Here is a 24021-nt window from a genome sequence, read left to right as displayed (position 1 = left end):
TGGTTACTGTTACTACAAGCAGCATGAATCATGTCTCTGTTAAAAAACAGAGCTTCAATTGTCTTACATAACCCCTGGTAACTGAACGTCTAATAATAGCAAGCCATTTACAGGTAGGGAGTCTGTCTTCCTCCCAGACACACACACACACACACACACACACACACACACACACACACACACACTCTACTCCCAGTGCCTCACAGTAGAGTGAGACAGACAAGGAGGAGGCAGAGGGAGAAAGGGGACAGCACAATTGATTTTTTTTAATATTTTAAAATATATCGAGTAATCATGCATCATGAGGCTTGATGACGGGGGGTTTATGAGCTAGTTTAATAAACTGAAGGAAACAAGCGTTCTTCAAAGAATTTGAAATAGCAAGGAACCCTAAACACACTAGGCAGCCACCTTCTCTACCACTCTACGACTGTATAAAAACCCCAAACCCCAAAGATGAAAGCAGGGTATAAAGGGTAGGAGCTGGGTTAGAAGTTTCGCTGGATTGGCTACTAGCTAGCACCAGATAGGTTTAATTTTCAAAGGACTTTTCCTCCTATCCTTTTGGCTTGACCAGAGAGAGATATTCCAAAGGTTCTTGGCTACAGTCACTGCATAAAATTCCAGATAGTGAAAAGCAACTGGAAACACGGCTGCCGTGGCCCACTATGCAGGTGATACAGTGTCGGGCATTGTAACCTGAGCTGCTCACTTTGGGAGAGAGAACCTTGCATCTGAAGACTTGTATTTTTCCCATGAGCATAATCTCTGCCTTGTACAACACGAGGAGGTCTTTTCATACATGAGCCCCACTCAGCCACCCGTTAAGGTGATTACCAAAAAGCAAATAATAGGACAGGCTGAAAAAAAAAATGGCTGGAAAATCATAAAGGTGAGTTTTCCTTTAAACCACCCATGTGAGGGGGGAAAAAAATTAGGCTCCAGACAGTAAGTTAAAAAGTGTATGAGGGAAAAATAATATATATAAATTTGCCACATGCATGGCTTCAGTTGCTCACTACCTCATCCTGGTCAATCTGAGAACAATCACCGCAGGCATTATTTTTTGAGCATGCATTCCCCAGAGCCCCAGAACTCTAGATATCATGTAAATTGGACCCGGGGAAGACTTTATGGAAAATTGCAGATGGAGGCTACACCCTGCCACTCATTTGGGCCAGGACTACAGAAGGAAAACTTTCTTCTCTGTTTTGGTTGTTGGATAACATGAAACGGTGAACTAGGCTAGTTCAAACCAAAGAATGTCCTTGGAGACGCCCACTTTGAAGACCAGCACCCGGTCTCATCTGCCACTTGACAGTTGTGTAGTGATATAAAAAAGGCATATGGATATAGTTATATGTCAAAATGGTGTGTGTTCCCTCAAAATAGGACTTTGCCGATTTTCCTTTTAGAACACTTTCTAAATCCATAAGGAAAAGAGTTTTAAATAGAGGAAAGAAGAGAAAGAATAAAAAAAGAAGAAAAGAGAGAGGAAGAGGGAGGAAAATCACTAATGTTTCCTTATCCCCACTTGCAAACCTGGTTGGAGCACATAACGAAACCCCCACTGCTGTTCTCTGATGGTCTTTGCTATGTGCCATATGGATGTGGTTTCTGGAGGAAATGAGTTCTAGGTTTTTCTCACAAATATACAAATGCAGAACAGGAGGGATCGTCACCACTACTTCACCCCACATCACAACAGGACCACAGTGGTGGGATGTGGCTGATGGGGCTAGAATCTTCTGCTTATTTCATTCACAGTTTACTGAAGTAAATTGATCTTAGAGTTGGTACAATGGTCGACTAGATATTTTAATAAAAACAGCCACGAGACACCACTGTTTTCTTTGTAAAAGCCTTTCCCTTCTAACTACTGTGAATATATTGCTGAATGATTCCTGCTTCTGGAAGAGCAGGGGGGCCGTTGCCTCTTCTCCTCCTCTTGGCCTCACACACTAGCCTCTCCTATATGTTCATTAGGTGATTATATTTACCTGAAATTTCAGGGCACTATGTCAGCCGGTTCCTTCATAGTAGTGTGTTTGGCACCTGAGCAAGGACTTGGTGGGCCAGACGCATTTAAAATGTACAAGTGGGTTATTTTATTATTTGCATTGCAATAATAAGAGTATTTCTGGATGTTGCTGACAACTAGATCATAATAACCATATGTGTGCAATAAACCACATGACATTGTATCAGAAGCTTAGAGTTCACATCTTCAAATAATCTAGAGGGTTTTTTTTTTTCAAAAGAGAAACGGAGGCTCCGTCCCCCCTTTCATTAAGCATTTATAGAATGCCTATTGTCAGTGATGTACTCTTTGGTCACAGAAGGGAGCTGGGCTATGCCAGGCTCTCACCATGTTCTTTCTCCTCTAACACTGAACCAAATATCAGTAAAACCAAGTACAGCTTTTTTTTTTTTGAACCTGATAGGCAATCAGTGTGCAATGGCTGGCCACGCTGACGATGGTAGGCGCTGGTGATACTGATGGCAGTGGGAATGACGTCCTTATCAAGGCACAGCAGTTTAAGAACATCTCAGGGACAATTTGGAGGGGGTAAATGAGCAGATCTGGTCTGCTTCATGTATTCCAACAAATGTCTGGAACTCCAGAAACTTTTAAAAATCTAATCATATGATCATGCCATTTTTACAAGAATACTAAGATTCTTATGAAAAAGAGGCATATATGTTTATCTAGTAAGCTTCTCCCTATTTGGAGCATACTCAGAATACTTCTGAGAACGCATTATAATTTTTAAAATCCTTTATAAGAATCCAACAATTTATTATTGTAAACTAAACTTCAGTCCAGAGCAATTACTGGAGATGCTTGTTGACAATTAAGAGACATGAAGCAACATTGGTGGGATAAGGCAAAGTTAGAGTTCTCTAAACCCATTTCAGGGAAACTGAAGAAATGGCAGAGTGGTTCTGCTGGAAGACATCTGACTATAAATTAGAGGACCTGGGTCCCCAGGCATGTTTGTCCACTCTGCACGATCTTACGAGTAGTGAAACATCTCCTGAGCCTCACCTCACCTTCCTCATCTGTAAAATGGGAGTGCTGGATTAGAAGTTTTTTTCTAGTTTAACATTTGCTGATTTTAAAGTAAGGAAAGATGACAGAGTAATTCCCTCTTTCCCTTATTTTGATCTGTGTCTATGTGGTTTGATTTAGGTTTAGGTTTCTGGGTTCTAGATGTCACACAGTAAATAAGTCATTTTTTTCCTTGTATATGTAGGAAAATAATAGGCAAATAGTTCTCCTTTTCTCTCTATGTTGGTGTCTTCTCTCAATCAGATTGACAAACTGAATAAGAATATGATCATCCTAGCTCTGAGGAAGGCTCTTTCTCATCCTCATCCCAGGCCCTCACTCATGCTCATGCAAGCTTATCTGATTGGGTTATTTCTATATTTATGTCCTGGCTATTTTTTCTCTTTCAACTCGTTGAAATCTCTGGTAAGCATAGAGCTGCAAAAACAAAAACAAACAAATAAAACAAAACAGCTCTGTTTGAATAATTTACTTCAGTTTAAGCAATGTAAGAAAACACTGTAACACTCAAGGAAAAAGAAAAGCTTTTTAAAATACTCCTGTATCTTAGAAAAGACCAAATAAAATGTTACATCAATGATAGTCTCATCTGTTGTTACTGTTTTCCATTTTCAAAGAGAATGCTACATATTGGGTTTATAGTCTGTGTACAGACATGGCTATATCTCCCAATATTCCTCAGGCCACTGCCTCCTGGATGCCAAGGAGGCCCAGAGCATGCTGAGCTAGTTTTACATAGACAAAGGAGCCACACAGAAAACCCAGTACCTGGAGCTTATATCATATCCTGACTAGGTGCTGCAAGTTACTCATGACTCACTCCTTTCCATCTCTCTCCTGTTCCTTTGCTGGTTTAATTCCTGACACCCAGGATGCCCTCCGTGTGACTCCCTTTCTTGCCCATGATTCCTCCTATCTTTCGAGACCCACCTAGCTCACACCCCTTTTCCAAGAAGCAACAGGCTGATCCAACTTGGGATCCAGGGATAATTTTCATGGCTGGCAAGTGATAACTAGCCTATGTGACAAGGGGAGTTACTGGGATCACCTATCTAGGAAGTGCTTGGGGAACACCAGAGAAAAAAAGACTATGAAGACTTGCAGAGTCCTCATAAAAGGAAAAAGGGCTTTAAGAACAAGCCCAATATAGAAGCTGTGGGATGTAAGAGAAGAGCTGTAGCCTTGTAAATAAAAGTTGTGGCCTTATAAAGGAAAGTTGTAGCCTTGTACAGAAGGGATTGTTTTCGAATGGCCTGACCCTTCTTTCGCTTTTCTTTTTTTTTTTTAATTTTTTTAATAAAGGAAGAGAAATACTCTTTCTTAAAAGGAGCTGAGACATTGCATATAGCAACATATAGTGTCATAGGGTTTGATTGTACTAATGATGAAGCTAAAATGTCAAGCTTTTAACAGAGAGAATACGGGGCACTGTGAAGATGGGCAGACAGAGGTATATGTGTAGAATCTGGATTTCATCTGCCCCCAGGCGCCCTGGGTCTGATGGCCACACCGTGAATTATGATAAACTCTGACGGTGCCTGGCGGGGCTGAAGTGATGGGCCATGATATATTCTGATAGTAAGAGATAGAATGAAGCTCAGAAATGCTGGATGCTGTTATATATGTATATGATTTTATTTATGTGTATATTTTTATATCTATATATACAAACATATATATTTGTATGATGTTTGGCAACCTCACTCATGGTATTCCTGTGAAGTAGGCATGTGGTAAACATAATTAGCCCATTAAACAGATGGTAGGGCTCTGGCAAATCTCACCATATTCTAAAATGGTGGAGCTGTGAGCAGGAACTGAAGAGAGAGTGCAGTTTGATGCACGGTTCACTGCAAATCTCTGTGAATTGCTACTTTCCTAAAGACAATCTGGGTAGGCTGCGTTTGGCTGAGAACTGGGGATGGTTTGGGAAGCTTTAAAAATATACAAGGGGACAACTTTTCACATTCATTCAGATATAGTATCTTCATTTTTACTTACTAGGGACATTTTTTGAAAAACAGCTTTTTATCTTAACTCATCTGTGTTCCAAGCAAACTCGCAAATTGCTGAGCAGATTAAAAAAAAAAAAAACCCACCCACATGCCAAGTAGAAACACTGGGTAAATGTGTGTGTGTGTGTGTGTGTGTGTGTGTGTGTGTGTTTTAATTGTCTTACAAAGTGCACTATTGGAAAAGACAAAGTTGAAAAGAGGTTTGGTACCATAAACATAAACACACAGCCATCACTGAAGCACAGCAACTAGATCCGTGCCAAAGCACATGTGATCAACTTTTACTCAGCTGAAGTTATGTGGCCATGGCATTGCCACTCCATGGTACAGCTGGCTTCAGAGAGCCTATAATTAAATATTCCAGCCCAATTCTTTGTCAACTGAAATAGGGGCTGACAGACGTGAAAGGGTTACTAGAAGTTAAGACTCGAATTTACAAATGTATTTGAACTGGCTTCAAGAAGACACGAAACATCAATACATCTGGAGAATAGAACTTGCACTTGACTGTTCTTTACCATCTGGTCTCAAGAACATTTTCTGCTTGGAAGTTGCATAAGCAATGAAAAAAACACACAAACAACTTCCTGTACCATGTTTTTGGTCACTTATAATGACGCATTACAAAGTAAACCAGCTAAATATGAGCAACTGTGCCTTACGCCAGATGACACCATACATTATATAACTAAGATCAATGACAGCGAACATCTTTATTTTAAAAGATCTGTACTTGAAAAACTATTCAAGAATAGCCTTCCTTCTAAGGTGTTTTTCTTAATAGTTCTGGCTAGATTCTGGGCTTTTAATGGCAGTGCAAAACTCTCTGATTTTTTCCGAATTAAAAAAAAAAAAAAAAGAACACCACCACCAACAACAAAAAGAACCATACTGGGGAATAAAATGTCCCATATATATGTTTTAATGACATCAATTTGCCTCTTTAAGCAATAAACCACATTTTACACTTTTTTTTCCCATGGAAAACTTTTACACATCCCCGTTTTTATAAACAGAGATGCTGACGTCATTTACATTTTTTCATATGATACAGGGTCATCCTTGTGAATACTTATTGCTCCTGTTTTTTCAGTAATATGCTTTTATTTTCCTTGAGAATTGGACTCCTGCCTCAATGCTCAGTCTAATGGCCATAGACTAAGCTGTGCCCCACTATCCACTGCTGCAGCTCACTGGTGGCACTGTCCTAGTTTTTAAGGGCCATCTCCTTCCAAACCTCTATGCTAGGTATATTTTCTAGTCTACTTTGGGTTAGAATGTCAGGTACATAAGTGTTACAGAGACAATATTGCTTGGAAGCAGGGCTTGGTCAGAGACTTTGGGGACACTCATTTGGGTGTTTGAAGGTCTTTATTGACTGCTTTGGTTTGTTAAGGGTTGTGATTCAGAAGTCTGAACTGCCAGAAATCAAACTATGAGGTGATATTGTGTAACACAGAGCGAGATACTTATGCTCTTTTGTTGCAAGCATTCTCATTTTCAAAGAAGTTGCTCAGTTGCGATGACTGGGTGGCTTAGTTGGTTGGGCGACCAAGTCTTGGTTTCAGCTCAGGTTATGGTCGAGGGGTTGTGGGATTGAGCCCCATTTTGGGCTCCGTGCTCAGTGGAGAATCTGTTCGACATTGTCTCTCCTTCTCTCTCTGCCTCCCATCCCTGTGCCTGTGCATACTCTCTCTTTCTCTAAAATAAATCTTTTTTTTTTTTTTTTAAGATTTATTTATTTACTCATGAGAGACACACAGAGAGAGAAGCAGAGACACAGGCAGAGGGAGAAGCAGGCTCCTAGCAGGAAGTCCGATGCAGGACTTGATCCCAGATCCCGGGATTATGCCCTGAGCTGAAGGCAGATGCTCAACCACTGAGCCACCCAAGCATCCCTAAAATAAATAAAATCTTTTAAAAAACACCCCCAAAATAAAGAATTTGCTTAGTAATCCATTCTTTAAAAAAAATCTTTTTGTTTTGTTTTTTAGAGAGGGAGTGGGGGAGGATGGAGAGGGTGCAAGGGAGAAGGAGAGAGAGAATCTCAAGCAAGCTCCAGGCCTGGGGCAGAGCCCCAGGTGGGGCTCCATCTCATGACCCTGAGATCATGACGGGGCTCAATCTCACCATCCTAAATTCATGACCTGAGCCAAAATCAAGAGTCCTGGGCTTAACCAACTGAGCCACTGAGGCTCAGTAATCTATTCTTGTTCACTTTGCTTATAGGTTTCTGACCCATTCCACTTCATTCATTTCATTTCTACAGGCAATGCGACTGACGTGATAACTTTGAGAAGTAAAGAAATACTACACTTTCTTAGGGTAAAGTGAAAGTCTTGGAAATTCACCAAAGGGACAAAAGCAAAAACATATAAGCAAGTGAGAACATTTTTCTGGACTTCCAGTTTTTCCCTAGATTTTGAACAGGACTCTGGCCTCACTGAACACATGAAAAGATTTTAAAATTTGTGAAGCTATTTATATTAATTTAAGTGTTCAGAAAAGTAACATCTGATCATCTTTTCTCCTTTTCCCTCAAGGGCAAATCAGCATAATTCACAATCTGTGATGGTTAGGATAGGGATTGTGTTGAAATTTACCTTTTCCCTATCTCTGAAAACACAGATTTTTAAGCAATAGAGATTTTTAGTTTTCTAAGAAAATAGCATTAAGAACGTTGGGGAAGGAAAAGAGAGAACCATGTTTAACCTATAGGAGGGGGAAAAACTTCTTAAATACTTTAAAATACGCATATGTGATAAGCTGTCGACAATTCTTATTTTGAAGTCAGTTCTCAAGAAACTCTAGTTGTTAACAGTTTGAAATCTCAGTTCAAACTACATAAAAATACTCCATGAGGATTCATACTTTCAGCTAATTCAGATCAGTTGTCTATTTTCTAGTGGGTCTGAACTGGTGAAGTTTTACAAAATAAATGTCTTTAGCTTCCTAGAGTTACATTTTGTACTTGTTTGATTTGTTAATTTTTGTAACAGGTTTATACAATTAAAAAAAATACTACGTAAGAGCTAGATCTACTTGTTACAGATTATTTTTGGATAAAGAGAGTTTTCGAGAAAGCGTCGATTTTACAGCAGCCAAGGTTATTGGAGACTAAAGCAGAAATTCAGGCATAAACTGGTCTACCAGTTTTCCACAACATCATCTGAGGACATGGTTAATGAGTTCCGAAATTCATTCACAACATTGTTAATCTTTTAGGAATCTCATAACCTTGCCTGACCTTTCCATAATCGTGAGAGAAAATTAGAACCAGTTGTCATGTCCTGCCTTCCTTTCTTCTATTCACTTTCTGTTTTTTCTTTTTCTTTCTTTCTTTCTTTCTTTCTTTCTTTCTTTCTTTCTTTCTTTCTCTTTCTTTCTTTCTTTCTTTCTTTCTTTCTTTCTTTCTTTCTTTCTTTCTTTCTTTCTTTCTCTCTTTCATTGAAACAATCAAAAGACTACGTTTCGAAATTCCGTAGAAGACTAATGATTGAATAATTTTCTCACATCTCTGTTTGCACTTTCGCAGTCTGGTTGCATTGATTTGTGTCTCATAAGTAGACATTTCCTTTGTTGGTTACAAATCAATGCTATAGAATAAACCTGCCAGCACATTCCCACCTCCCCTATCCCCCCCCTTTGCAGTTTGAAAAACAAAGCACCGTCTTCTTTTTAAAAATTAATTTCATTGGTTAGTAATATACTAAAAGAAGAGAAAGCCCTAGAGTTAAAAAAAAAAAAATCCGTGGGAAAAAGAGCTCCTCCCAAGCTGGTCTCTGCTGCTTTCTCACCGCCTAAAGCAGAGACTTGCCTAGTGGGAGAGCAGCGCTCGGCTGCCATGGCTCCTGGTGCGCTCTGTTAACCCAATTAAGGTCCTCGCCTTCGTACATCACAAGGCTGCCCAAAGCCACACACTGTGATGTCACAGGCAGATATGATTTCATGGCAGGAAAAAAACAAAAAGGCAGAAAAGGTTGAATGTGTTCTGCTTTTATTCCAATCTTCTAAGAGAGGGCAAGAGGGAAGATAAATTTTTTTTTCCCCTAAGAGAAAAAGGGCACAAGCTTTCTCATGTGAATGTGAAAACTCAGTTCTGAAGATACCCTGGTGCTTTTACCCCAAGTGGATAAGAATGAATAAAGAAGCACAAAAAAAAGTACGATCATCAATCTGAATGCTCTTGCCTACACTTAGCTACAGGTGGAAAGCAGGCAGGCACGATTTGATTTACCTAGATTAAAAGAGCAATTTTCTATCCTCTTTTTTTTTTCCTTTTAAAAATAGCCAATCGATTTTGGCCTTGCTATTGCTGACTGTACCAGGTCCATTTTAATACACCACTGATTAAATGGTATGTTCATGGCTGAAGGCACTACAGCAGGAACAAGCAGCAGCTGCTGAAGGAATAGAGATGGTAAACCAAAGCCCACAGCTCCAGAAAGTCCGTTCTCCGTACTCCACGAAGGCCGCAGCCACTAGCACTTCACCAGGGCCCTGCAGATAGCACGCTGAGGACTTGAACCAGCTGAAATATAATTTTGGGAGTTGGAAACCTGGAATTCATTTAAGCTTTTTAATTCTGACCCTAAGAATTAAAGGGGAAAAAAAATCAAAGTCCTTTGATTTTTTAAAAATACGGATGGGGGAATATAATATTGTGTCCTAAGTTGCAATGACATTTGAAACGAAGGTGGAAATTGGCTTCTCAGGAACCATACTATTTAACTGTGCTATGAAAAAGTTAAATTTTCCTAAGTTACAGAGTTAGAGTCATCTACCCGAAGAGGATCTAGTTAGAGACCACCCTGCTGGTGAAGTTGCATGAAAAAGAAACAAAGAAAGAATTGAGGACTTTTATGTAGGGTGACTATACATTGGGATTTATCGGCAGCCCACAGAAAAGTGAGAAGATCTCCACTGGTTCTGAGAAATAACCACCTGGATTATTATGAGAAAGCACAGCCTTAAGTAAAGTGGAAGCTGGAAACGTATACTCTGGAGGGACTCCTCCAGGTTACTCTCGACCCACTGAGCCACCCAGGTGCTCCTTCCAGGTCACTCTTAAAGATACCTGATAGCTACAGATGTTTCTTCAGAAAATGCAAAGCCCATCTGACAGGTGAGGCCGTAGTTCCACTATGGCTCCAAGGACCCAGGAATTAGATCTGGGAATTTGTGAAATCCAGTTTTAAAAAGTGAATCCAGTTTTAATATGTGAATCTACCTTTTTTTTTTTTCTGCCTACTGCTTCCTCCTGTCCCCATCTCTCTCTCTCTCTCTCTCTCTCTCTCTTTTCTCTGCGATTATTGTTTACTTAATTTGAATCCTGGCCTTAATGGAGACTGAAATGTATCCAGAGGTACTATTAAGCTAAGAAATTTCAGGAAGAAAGATTCAATGAGGGGCTTAGGAGTTCGGGGGAAGAGGAATAGAAAATTATTTAGAGAGAAATGAGGGAAAGAAGAACTAAGTCAAATATCAAAATCAGCACGATGGCTGTGGACTAGCTTGTGAGAGACACAGATGGTCTGCATTCTCCAGAACAAAAACAAACAGGAAGTAACAGGGCCAGAGCCCCCTCTCCCCTCCATTCCTCCCTCTCGGGTAAACTGGAAAAACAAAACAAAACAAAACAAACCCGAAATGAGTTCAGATCAAAAAGTCTTCCTTCAAACACGGGAAAAGTGACCAAAGCCAAAGAAATAAGGGAGAGCTAGTTCTAGCCGGTAAAATGCCAAAGGACAGCAGACTTTGAAGGTGGAAGAGAAATTGGAGATTAGACCTGCAAGCTCGCTTTGGAGAAAAGTCAGGCTCTGCAGCTGACTGATGTAGCAGACAGGTGGCAAATTCGAATTCTGCAGGAGAGGAAGGGCTTCATTTTGGGCAGTTTTCTGATGGAGGGTTGGGAGGTGCTGGGGGCAAATGACCACTCTTGGGGTGCGGAGGCGGGGGTCTTAGAGGAGAGGTGATAAACTGGGGAGCGATCTGGGGCACACGGGGTCAGTCGGGATTTCAGTTTGGATGGTAACAAGCTCCCAGGACATGGCTGTGACTCTGAGAAAACTGGTGCTGGAACAGATGGCTATCTGCAGGGTTAACATCTTTAAGCTCCTCCTAAAGTTCCTAAATCCGAGCGTCCAAGTACTGCCTACAGCAGCAAGCATGTACACACAAAACAAAACAAAAACAATCCACAAAACGGGGGGAGGGGGGGAGTGTCAGGGCTAGAGAGGAGGTTGGTGAAAGGCACCAGTCACCCCCTGGCCCACAGCCCCCAACAGCACAGAGCTGGGCCAGGGTAACCGCCAGTGAAAGCGGAGGCTTGCAGGCCTTCCTCCGGAGATAAACCAGCCCAGGTCCCCGATGACTCCAGGCAGCAGTGAGGACAGCTTTCCTGTTCCAAAACTAATTGGACAGTAAGGAGTGTCTGTATGAGTACAAGGGGGTGGGAGTGGAGGATGGAAATAAAAGGGGAAAAAAGTGTCCTTGTTGAAAGTTTTAAATTACAGGCTCAGTAAAAAACTGGCATTCCACCGCATCCGGTCTAGTTACCAAATGGAAAAATAGGGTCATTAACATGTTTATTTGAATTACATTAGTCCTTCTCTTTCATATTTAATTTATTCTGTTAGAAAAAAAAAAAACACAACACTCTGCATGCTGGTGAAAGGCGGGAGTGTAATGGATCGGGGAGCTGAAATGCAATGATCTTTACCCATTATCTACCCCGCTAAGGCTTTTCAGAACTTACTAGGATCATTCAGGGGTTCTACTCCTCAGGAGGAAGGGAAGGGTGCAGAAAGACGTAAGGTAGGGACGCCTCTCAGTCATTAAACTAATGTTGGAACACGTTCGAATTAAGGGGCGGGTGTGGGATTTGACTATGGAAAGGAAGGTCAGGAAAAGAAGCAAAATGACCTCTTCTCTGGGTTGCATGTTCACACACGAGGTTTATCCTGGGCTTACGTTCTCCACTTGGGATGAACGTTGGCACAACACAGGGAAATCTGCGTGTTATTGGTATTCCGGGTATCAAAAGGTTGAATCCGCCCAATGATCTCAGGAGCCTTGCCATTGTCCAAAAGACTTCAAATCGACTTTATCAGAAGCAAGTAAAATGTGATACATTTAAGGGAAAATGGAAGAAAGTCTATTTTTGGTGTCCAGAGATGACCTGGTTATTATGTGTTAGTGACATGAAAAGGACAAAAAAAATTAGTATCATAAGATCGTCTTCACTCAACGGTTTACTAGCTACACTTGCACACGTAATTTAATCAGTTTTCCTCATCCATAAAATGGGCACATGAGCAGAGTTGGGAAGTGAGATGATCTATGTAAAAGCACTGTACACACATAAGACATCCTTATTTCCTAAAGACCTTGGAGCCCAGTACAGGCCAAACAGCATGCCAAATATGCTTAGAAACAGGATTGGAAACAAAGCAGAAAAGGCTCTGACAAAGCTGAGGAGGACGCGGATCTCCTACCTCAGTGCTGACTGGTTGCTACCAGCAGGGATTTCTCACCGGGGATGTTGACCTTGGGTTCACAGATTGCCTCCACAGTAGGTTGCCACCCACTCACAATGAGTCATGTAAAGTTCAATCTTACTTCGTGCTAGCGATGCTAATGTAGAGGTAGGTAGTTTTAGTTTTTTTTACAGCAGGTTTCTGCCGGTATTATAGAAATGGTAGCCTCAGCCTCTCACCGCAACACAGGCCGCCTAGCCCAACCTACACTTGGTTCTGCACCCCCGGGTGTGCCAAGATCAACTTCCAGTTCCAACGGAACAAATTGGCTAGGCAAGCATTACCTCGTACCTCTTTGTTAGGATCTCCAAAATGAGCAATTTCAGTCTCTACCTTTTCTTAAGGCGACTTTCTCACTTTGCAATAGAGCAAATCACATTTTCTATTGCCATTCTTCCTTTTGGTCAGGTTGATTGAACATTTTGCCAGCTGCTTGTAAGCTGAAGCTTGGCCCATATATGATTGCATTCACATTAAGATAATTTTGGTTAGAGCCCAAAGCCTCCTTAGGATATAATTTTGACAGAGGAAGGGGAGAGTTAAATCACAACAACTCTGGAAGGAGACAGTGGCAGGGCACGTGTGGGACAATGTTTCTGGATGGAGCGCTTCAATATATGCACACAGGCATGCAGACACACATATGGACGGACAGGAGAAAGCTCAGAATCAATGTGATAACCATGATATAAGATGAGGATTTCCATTCATAATGATCAAATCCAGAAAGGGATGGGGTTTACATGTCTACGGGGAAATGAAAGGCTTGGGTAAAGTGAATATAGATTCGTTTATCCAATTCCAATATATGTGAATTAGAAGTCATCTTATTCCTCTTTAAAACAAAGCATTTAAGACAAAGTAAAAAAAACTATTTGACACAGTAGGCAGTAACCTTATAAAATTCATTAAAAGTTGATGACAGAAATAGTATCGCAAAGGTTTAGCTAAACTCACAGATAGCAAGTCTATGGTGGTTTACTCATGGAAACTAGGATGTCTGGAGAAAAGTCACTCTAATTCCTGAAGTTAGCAACAAGGACAATTGTGTCTTACAAAACAAGTTCCTGGGCCTGTAATCAGAAGGTGAAGGTTGAGCTGAAAGGTCCAAGGGACCCAGCCAGTGAGGGCTTTTCTTATAACCATATTGTCATAAGAAATTAGAGGCCAGCTGAGATGCTGAGATGCTGGGCCCGGAAGGGTCACAAATTCTTGAGCCTACATTCCCACATGTCATACTGCCTAATCCATGCCACTCCCTCTCGGCAGAAATTGTGATTGTCTCCATGTTACAAACGAGAAAACTACGGATGAGAGAAGTTCAAAGAGGAAAAGTCATTTGACAAAAGTCACACACCTGGCAAGTGGGGTTTGAACCCAGGATAATCTGTTTCCAGAGCTATGCTATCATACTGCTTCTGTTTTTGGCCCAGTAGCCTGCGTAGTCTATTAAAGCTATATAAAGTCTTGTTCTTAATTTCCCTCAGTATCTAAATGGTGTGTGCAGTGGCTTCTTGCTAAGAAACCACGTAAACATCTACGACTTTACCTTAAGATGTCTCCAGCTCTTGTTAAGAGGGAATGAGAGAAGCAAGCAGATCGCGAGAAGGTAAAAACATGTAGCTGGCAATACGGGCTGCGGTGGAGTACCACAGACTGCAGTGTGAATGAATGGCAACTTCCTCTATCAACTCATCTACAGATTCATTCGTAGTTTTCCTAATCTAAACCCACGTATTTCAATAAAAGTAATATCCAGGAAGTGCGTGAATATCATGGATCTGAAAAACATCCTTGATTGACCAGTTCTGATGTTGGATGGAAGATCAAAATGGAAGATGAAAAGCGCAAGAAATGTCTGGGTGGTGAGGAGAAGCATTGGGAGGAGAAGAGAAATTAGAGAAATAGCCAGATTTTACTTTCCCCAACTCTGGGTGATTTAATCCTCCCGAGTCTGGTTTTCTCCATATTTTGAGGATTTTAAATTCAGTTGCAGGAGGTTTTGTCATACAAGAGTATTGCCTACCTAAAGGCTGTGATAACATATTTAAGGAGTTTTCTGTCCCTCATAACAAAAATAAAAAGCCTTTCAAAATTATTGATGCCTTTGAATATGTTGGTGAGTACTTATATCCTAAAGTCTGTCCTTGTCAAATGAGACCATTTTAAAAAAATATACTCAAAATTACTGTGTATGTTTACAGCAAAGAGGAGCTATTTATGTGTATTATGAAAAGTTCAGGTAAAGTCACCTACAATCTGTTTTGCAGGGTTCTTTTCCTTTTCCTTCTTTTATATTTCTGCTCCCTTTTTTTTTCTTCCTCTCATCCCCACCTCCAGGATTTTAGCACAGATGTAACACTGACTGGCAACTTATTGCTTTCACCAATTTTCCCTCGGAGCTGGGCGCTCTGAATAGTGATGATCACTGGCCGATGAAAAATCAGTGTGGTTTGATATTATTTAGAAAGGACTGAAATAATTCTCTGAGCAGAAATTCTTTCATTCTTTATGAACACTTCCTACTTAAAGACTTACTTTCCCTCAACACAAAGTTGACAATCTCACTGCAAGTGAGGGATTGCAGTGGGATTGTGGCATCACTGTGTCTGGCCAGGCTGTATCATGATGTCACTGCTTAACTCAACTAAAGGAACTGATGAGTGCCAAAGAAGAATGAGAGTATGAGGAAGATGTCAGGGGTTATTGTCTAGACTCAGAAACAAACTCCTGGGTGAAGGCCTTAAATGTATTAAAAGGCTCACAGCATCATGCACTGATTGGACTCTCTCCTTCCATGCAGCAATCTTGACTATAATACTTAATTTTCATAGCCTCTTCCTAATGATAAAACCCCAGTGAAAACTGGTTAGCTCAGCCCCTTGGATTGAATCCTGACAACACTAAGTTGCTGGGGTTGGTCTCTGCTTGGCTCATGTCCTTTGACTCAGGGGAGGAGGGGCATATAGTAGGCAGAGCATTAGAGTGATGACCAGCAGCTCTGAGCTCTGGTTCTGGCTCTTGATGCTAATTAGATGTGTTGGGCAAAATGGACAAAATGACTGAACTGTCTAGGCTAAATGCCTTCCTCTGCAAAGTGAAGGACTCCTTTCAAATCTAAAGTTGTGATTTTGTGAGTCTTGTCTGGCTGGTTTTCTTGGTTAGAACGTGGGTTTCATGAGGTTAACATCATAAATTCAGTTCTCATACAAATAAGATGGCCCTGTATAGTGCTTCACACATAGTACTGGCTCAATAGATATTTGTTCAATGAATGGTATAAAGAAAAACTCTATTTCATAATCAAAGATTCTAATTTAGGTTAAAATGGAGAGCTCAGAGAGACCATAGGACTTGGTACCAATGCATCTGAGCCCCTGGGAAAATAATTTCAAAACGTGGGTGTCACTGATGTTAAGCCCATGGTATTGCTATAGCTAGCTGTGGTATAAGAACAAGGTTAGATCAGCTGAGAGTAAACTTTCTCAAACCCTCTTCCAGAAAGATAGTAATCCTAAGAGAATTCCCTGAATTTAAGATTATATGAACAGCTCATCAATTCCTCACAATGTTCGGTTGAGGTATGCAAAGCACAGCTCTTTTGCTCTCCATTTCTCTGGCGGGAAAAGAGAAGACTGTTTCTACTGCAGGTCTCCTTAGTTCCTACAGACGAGGGAAACAAGTCAACCAGTACTAAAGCTCTACCTCTTTGTAAAATATTTGAGCATAGACTTTGCCCATGTTTAGCATACCCCACGATTGAGGCAGCAATCCCGGGCCTCATAAAAGAACAGGTAAACATACAAATTGAGATGGTATTATCAACCACCTGGTCAGTGTGGTCAGATATCCCATACTTTGAATTCGTTAGCAATACCTGCAAAACCAACTAATAAAGAGGAATTAGAATCAGAAAGATGAAAACTCGAACATTAGACCAAATAACCCAGGGTCATAAATGTTCTTTGACATCCTCAGTTTGCTTCCAACACTAGGGTTTGGTTTTGTTTTCTTTTGTTTTTGGTGCCATGAGAGGATTGTGAACTCCTTCTCCTTTCCTTCCAGAACCTGGCCAAGTACAGACGTGGAGGGTGAAAGCCAGTCACACGGTGTTGACAGAGCTCCTCTTATGGCTGACAGAACAGATCTACTGAGTCTCCCATCTCCTGGTCAGCAGTGACAAGTAAACACTGGTTTTATTTTAGTAGCTCTGTTGTACTTCCGCGGGCAGCTGTCCTTACTGCACACAAGCAGTCCCTCTTTTCAGGGGGTTGTAACTCAACCATCAAAATACCAAAATATGCTCTGGTTTGAAACTTGGTGCACAGAGTCCCAAGCCCCAGAATGACTGTGGTTTGCCTCCACATTTAAGAAAATATTGAGTTTTGTAGGTTATTTATTTACTGTTTTCAAATATGTTTGAAGAGTCTTTTAAACTTTCCATAGGAAAATGCACTAAAAAAGACACGCCATGTTAATACCTTTAATGATTCATTCTGAATTTCAGCACACCACTGAAAGGACCAAGTGGTGGGGGAAAAAAAAGAGTTTATTTGTTTTATTTTCTTACCAAATACAGATGTTTTGACCACTTGGGTCTTCATCAGTGTTCACAATATTGGTGTGTTGTAACATAATAAAATAAAGGCGTTAACTTCTTTGTTTTGTTCCTTTCAGTGATGTGCAGAATGCATTAATGAGTTCTTGTTTTTGGCCCCTGTATAACTCAAAAACTCATTTCAACTTAAATAAATTAAGTAAGTAATTAGTTCATAATATGGCCTAATCACCTCTGGTATTTTGAAACAAACAAAAACACAAAAATGGCTGTTGCACAGTTGTACTTAATTACTTCCATGTAAAATACCCGTGTGGATTTTATTACAGGTGACATAAATTTCATGTTTAAGCTTTGTTTGTGATAGAAACCCGGGCTATGGGAATGTGTAGACTCTCTACCCTTCCCTATTATTTTCCCAAAGAAAGACAGTCTATGGAACTGCATTCTTGCCTTCTTAATTGGCAAAGGAAAGCACTTTATTTCAAAAACTCTGGAGAATAGGTTACTTCGTGCAGAGGCTCAAAGGATGTTAATAATAAATAGTATAATTTCTAGAATTATTGCAATGTTCAATTTTTGCTCTTAGAGTCTGAACAGTTCTTGTTTGCATACATGTCTATCTGGGGATTGCTCTTGGTGATCGGGACAGCTTATGGAAATCCTTCCAGATGAATATACCCAATAGAGCAAAAAATTGTGCTATGTCTCTAATGTAAGGGGGGAAAAAGACTTTTTAACAACTGTGTAATTGTGAGTTCTAGCCTTAAAGGAACTTTCTTGGCTTAGATTTCTTCCAACCTCCCTCTCAGATACTTAATAATCGAAGTATATGCCAAGAAACTAATGATGCAAACCAGAGTATTGCACATGAACTTGGACCTCTTCTCCATTGTGTAGTGTGTACAGTGTGACTAAGATTGGATCCAGAGAGTCAATGATAGCGAAGAGACAATACAACATGATACACAGCAAAGTGCCACTATCTTGGGGAGATTCAAAGACCCATTTCCTGTCCTTCATAACTGGGTCTAAAGAGCCCCAGTGTAAATTCTGAAGTTTCTAGGCTAATCTGACAGCCAGCTGCAAAAGGAAGAAGGATCAAACCTTCATTAGTAAATATCCAGGTCATTTGCTTGGCATGAAGCCACTGCCATGTCAGCCACACACCTCACAGTTCTCTAGGTGATATCTGATACCATCATGCATGTGTAATACCTTTTGAGTTCTGATGCAGAAACCCAAGCACAAATAAACATTTCCCCAAGCTGTGACAGCTTTATGGATGTCACTCATTTTAGAATTTAGACCAACTTCCCTTTGGATGTTTGACCTAGGAAAGCTTCCCCTTTAGCTTTCTGACTCGTGCCAATTCACCCAATGCGGTGCTGCAACCTTTGTTAATTGTAGCCACTCATTCACTTACTGGTGCCTTATGCCCAATAGCAGCTCAATAAACACTTGCTTTCCAGAATAGATCTAGCCTTGTTGCAAGGGAGAAGGCAGTACATAACAGAGTTCTAGATGAACTCGAACGAGGACTAATAGATGTTGAGTATATTAAAAAAAAAATCAAGCAGCGAGAACAGTTTGGGTTTGATACAACTTCCCAGGGGGAAGTAGTCGGAAGTTTCATTACTCAGGGCATTTTAAACCAGAATAGACAAAACACTAGTGGGGTATGTTGAAATAAAATATGCGTAGTCCGTCTGTGAATTAGTGTTTACTTTCAATATAATTATAAGTGAAGCAACACTGTAATGGGAATTTTTCATACACACGAAAGCTATGGCTACTATGTTTCCACATCGACCATATGTTGCACATGTTGGTTGGTGTGGATGTGTATCCCTACTGCCCTCTAGTGGATGAAATGTAAGACCTACCTGATCGGACCCATCTAACCAGCTACTCTGGCTTGGGGGGTCTATCAATCCTTAATCATTTAGGGTAGAAAGAAAATAGCTGTGTTGATGCATTTTCCATCAAATTATAAAATTGAAGGGCATTAAAAACAACAGAGTCAAACTCTGTAATTAAGACTGCCATTTAATGTTTGTTCGCACACGGTATTCATTTCTGGGTATCCCTGCCAAAGATCCATTGTGTAATGTTGTCCTCACATGACATTAAAAACACCAGTTCCCTGGAAAATGTAAAAAAGAAACCGTGCTGCCTTGAAATACATGGAGTTTACTTTTGGAAACAGAAAATTAATACAGATGCAGTAAGATAATTTGGAACACAAATAATGGCTAGAAGAAACTTGAAAATCAGGACTGCTCCTTAAATCTAAGCAAGCGATATTAGCAATCTAGGGGTGTGCTGGCTGAGACTCAGAAGAGGGCAGGAAAACAGGCTCAGCACAGGGAAGCTGATCTGAAAAGGACTGACTAGACACACTCTTATCGATAGTAATGGGGGAAGAAAATAAGTCTGAACACACATTTGGTCCTGGGGTATCTATTTAATGCTATCACATTTAAGCTGCTTTTCGGGTATAGAATCCAGACACCCTCCTCCAGTAAAGCAAGATACGGATCTGTAGAGTTCTGTGGAATTTTGTCATTAAGTCACAGGATAAATCTGAAGGCAGATCTCTCTGTATAATATTATTATTTTAAAGGATTTAGACCTGATCACTAAATTTAAGCCTCAAACTTAGCATGGGAAAGAATTCCCCCCAAATACTGAGAGGACCCAATTGTACAATCCGAGTTGCGAAAACAACTGATATACTGGATTGGGCAGACGAGATCTGAACGAAGAGAAACATACCCTATGCGTGCCGAGTGCAGCAAGGCAATGGCCATCACTATGAATGTGGAGGAAAGAGATGGACTAATTATTTAAATACCATAAATTATTAGAAGCCAGTGATGCGGGCCTAGATGTACAGTTGAGGGGGGTGCAGATCTGGTTGGGCGTGGGGCCAGACTGCTCCCTTTGAGTGAGCGGCAGTTCACAGTACATGATCTGGTAAGGAGCCATGGTTTACCTACCAAAGGTAGATTCCAAATGACTTCTCCTTTTCAACTTAAAAAAAAAAAAAAAAAGCAACAGATCCATCTAGATAAAGGTGAAAAACAACACAAAATCTCTCATTACCTGATTGACCTAGAAGAAAATCTGACCCAATAAATACCCTGGAAGCTTGGTTTTCATCTCAACCAGATTTCCATACAGCAATTAGCATCTCTATAGACAGATGACTGGAAGCCCCAGGAGAGTTGGGGGTAAGCAGTATGGGCCACAGGGAAGAAATTCAGCCAATTTCCTACTTAGCACCACGGACAGAGCTGTCAGTGGAAAGAAACATCCTTGGAGTTAGAGAATCTACACAAATCAGGGCTGCATTTAAAGATGCTGCTTCTCCCCAGTAGGACTGGATTGTGGAACCGTGTCGGAATTGTGTCCCACTGCTTCCCCAGGGTGCAGCCGTTGGAGCCAAACGGGGCCAGCTTTAAATAAAAAGATGGCTTGCCCACCTGGACATGTGGATGAGGCAAGGTTGACGTAGAAGAATGATGTTCCCTTGACCTTTCTCTGCCACTTTCTGGTTTTTGGCCAATCACAGTGCTCTGAGGAATAATATCCAAGCTTTTCCATGACAAGATGAGGCCACAGGCATTTCAGCCTTTGGATCTCTAGGGCACGGAGACTGCTATGGGGCAGAACTAAGGGAGAGAGTAAGTAAAGACAACTTTAAAAGGAAGTCAAGAACCTCTATTCCATCTCCTGTCATGGCAGATCACAAATCAGACCCTCTTTTCCCTCTCAGCTCTGGTCTTGACAGGGTGAAAGGACTGTTTGATTCTGTAACTGAAGAACAGAATCTGGGAAATGAATCCCTCTCATAGACGAGCAGTGAGTGGGTCTCCTTTTCTGCCCTGCTGACCCTTGATGTAGAGACCTCACTTTATGAAAGAAAGCATCCTGGCACAAGCTATCTGGCATTAAATCTCGCTGTTACTTGTTGAGGATTTGGAGTCAAAGCTTTTCCTATTTGATTGTTAATAGGAAACTTACTATTTCTAAAAGATTCTGGTGGTAGGAGACTTCTGGGTTACAGTTTTCATATTTTTTTTTTAGGGTTTTCTTTTATATCTTTTGTTTCTTCGTCCTTTACGTCCACAGGGAAGTTTATGGAAGGTATAAAGGGAGTTGGAACCTGGGATTTCTGTCAGCTTACTACACATGTTCACCAAATGGTAAAGTTCTCACTTTAAACCCCAGCAAGACAAGATAAACTCTGTCTGCCCAGCAGCCTTTCAGAGGCATTAAGGGTAAGAGAGAAGGTAAGTAATTCACTATGCGTCCCCATTTCTATAATGGGGAAGGACGTCTTGATACATTTACAATACTCCTCTGGGGATATTTCATCAGTTATACCTAAACTCTAATGGACAATAATTGATTTGAACTTTCCACTTAGCACAGAGCTGTAAACAGCTTCACTGCAGCCGGCAGCAATGAGCCGACGTTTTGTAAAGTGGAGAGAGATTCAGAAAACTTTTGTACTGGGTCAGGCCGTAGCCTAACAGCTTTTGTATCCAGGGAAGAAACAGTTTGTCCTCCTGGTTTTAATAGCTGGGCTAATCGAGTTTCAAGCCTGCAGTAGGTATAGGTTATCTTTTGAAGGCATTCCATTTTAACCCCTCACTACTGTGATGGGTTTACAGCCCAGCCATAAAAATGCACTCGTGATTTAGACGTACATCAAGCCACACTCAGAAACATAACTTTCAGAATGCTAATTTCCTGATGAAGGGGGGGAAAACAAGACATTATAGTCATTTTAAGGCTACAGTTGTTGTTTTTTAAACTCTCTGTGGTTGGTGAAGCTCTCAGGGAAAATATCCCCTCAGTGTCCCTCATCTGGTTGACATCTGTCTCTTATCCTCCACCCCCACCCCCACTTCGTTTCTGCCCGTATCATCATGCAATCTCTCGCAGAAGGACCCGAAGAATAATCTGCTGCAGGGAATGGGCCGGGCACGGGTGTTCCTCTGTCCCATGGCCCCCTCCCTAGCCCTGCTGAGCAGAGAGATGTAGGTCAAGTTTGGAGGAATGCTTATTCCTTTTAAATCCGGTTTCTCTCTCCCTCAGGCAGGACAGCAGGGTTAAAAAATGAAGAGAAGTAGAAGCCTAACTATATTTTGCTTCGACCACTGTTATCTTCTGCTACAACTCTGGCTTTCCTCCCTGGTCCCCGGGATTTCTCACAATGGGATTCAAAGCACACCAGGCAGTCAGTTGCTCTAAGACAACAAAGGGCAGAGGCCCCTTTGGAGTTGTTGCTGCCACTTCTGTGGTGTCAAAGATCTCCAGACCTCGTGGCAGTGAGGTAGGACCTTATATAATCACCAGTTAGAGCTCTGCAAAAGCCATTTTAGCCCGACGTGTGAGGAACACAGGGCAAGAAGGTACATTCTGTGAATTTATTGCTACCTGTCATTACTCACCTTATGTGAGTTTGACACAGAATATGAATTTTTTTGGGAAATTCGGCTGATGAAATTATAAGAGCAAAAACACCCCGTTGTCAGAAAATAGATTTACACTCCACCCCCGATTGTAGCTCCCTTTCTAGAAACCTACAGGAAAAACAGGATACAATCAGACATTTTGTAAGATGTTGTCCAGATTCTGAAGTGGATTAAGACCAAACTAAACATAACTTGCTCCACTCGGCCCTGAAAACAACACTCTGTAGATTCCAGACATCCAGCCTGGTTCTGCTCTTGATTTTACTATTGGTTATACAGGTAACAGTAAACAAGGCACTGAAGCTTGTGAATCTTAGCTTTCCCATTTCCCATCTGGGGAGCATGCTCTCTGTCCATTCACCCTCATTTATATTTCTATTCATCCATATTTATGTACTGATGAGATGAATGAAATTATACCAGACAAAAAGTTGTTATATATATTTAAGGTCAGTCCTACGGTTAGGAGTGGCTTGACCCCTGACTGGCCATACTCAAAGTTCACTGCATTTTAAAACCTGTCTGCTAGGAATGGCAGTTCCTATCTATTGGCTGCAAGCACCTGGCCCTACCCATAAGGCAAACCCCTTTCTTCTGGGGTCAGAGGGCAACATTTATTATTTGATTTTTGAATCAAAATTGGTATTTTTGAGGTTGGTTTTAACAACATTCAAAGCTTACTTAACTTTCAATTAAGTCACCAAGGCCCTCTTCCAGCGCTGAGCTACACTCTTGAACCATAAGATTTCATACAAGGGTACCCACTGACTGAACTATTTTCTCAATGATCAACAGCTTAACAATGATTAGTTTGTGAGGTGTTTCTATTATAGACTGTCGCTGTATCAAGTTCAGCTCTTATAAATTCCACTAATCATAAAATGCGCTTTATAAATAAAATGATGACCAAAGTTAACAAGGAATGGATAACTTAAATTCACCCTGTGTTTTATATCAACCTTGGGATTCAGAGTTCTATAATTAATGGGAATGGGAAGAGCTTAGAGAGGGTTCAAGGCAGAGGTCAAAGAACTTTCCCTCCTTCCTTGCCCAAAATATTTTAAGAGGTGATTTGATAATGGTTATCAGTGAGATGATGTGTTAATAGATGTTCTTTATCTATAATTCTGATTAAACATTTAAAAAGGGGGCTTAAGCAGCATCAGGGATTTGGTTTAGTTATAAAATTCTGACACATTTCAGGAGATGTTAAATCCTCGTATGAAATATTGTGATGTCCTATTATAAGTTTTATGAAATACATTTGGTCTCCTTTTGTCTGTGACAATTTAGGTAAAGTGTTGCTAGAAGGCAGGGCAGCTGAACCAAATGAGTTCTAGACTTCGGC

At 40.8% G+C, this 24021-nt stretch overlaps 1 protein-coding gene across 41 annotated transcripts in view; it reads right to left on the bottom strand.

Annotated features, from left to right (window-relative positions):
• The window catches only part of ZBTB20 (zinc finger and BTB domain containing 20), a 770327-nt gene that overhangs the window by 86121 nt on the left and 660185 nt on the right, over window positions 1–24021 (bottom strand). The window contains exon 1 of one of the 41 annotated variants that reach the window (XM_041767672.1): window positions 20673–20840. The exons of the other annotated variants lie outside the window; for them this stretch is intronic. The gene's annotated coding sequence lies outside the window, so the exon portion shown is untranslated. Of the gene's footprint in view, window positions 1–20672; window positions 20841–24021 lie in introns of those variants that run through there. 41 annotated transcript variants of the gene reach the window in all.

Source organism: Vulpes lagopus, chromosome 1 (assembly GCF_018345385.1).
Source record: "Vulpes lagopus strain Blue_001 chromosome 1, ASM1834538v1, whole genome shotgun sequence".
NCBI lineage: Eukaryota > Metazoa > Chordata > Mammalia > Carnivora > Canidae > Vulpes > Vulpes lagopus.
This window is presented reverse-complemented; position numbering and strand designations above follow the sequence as displayed.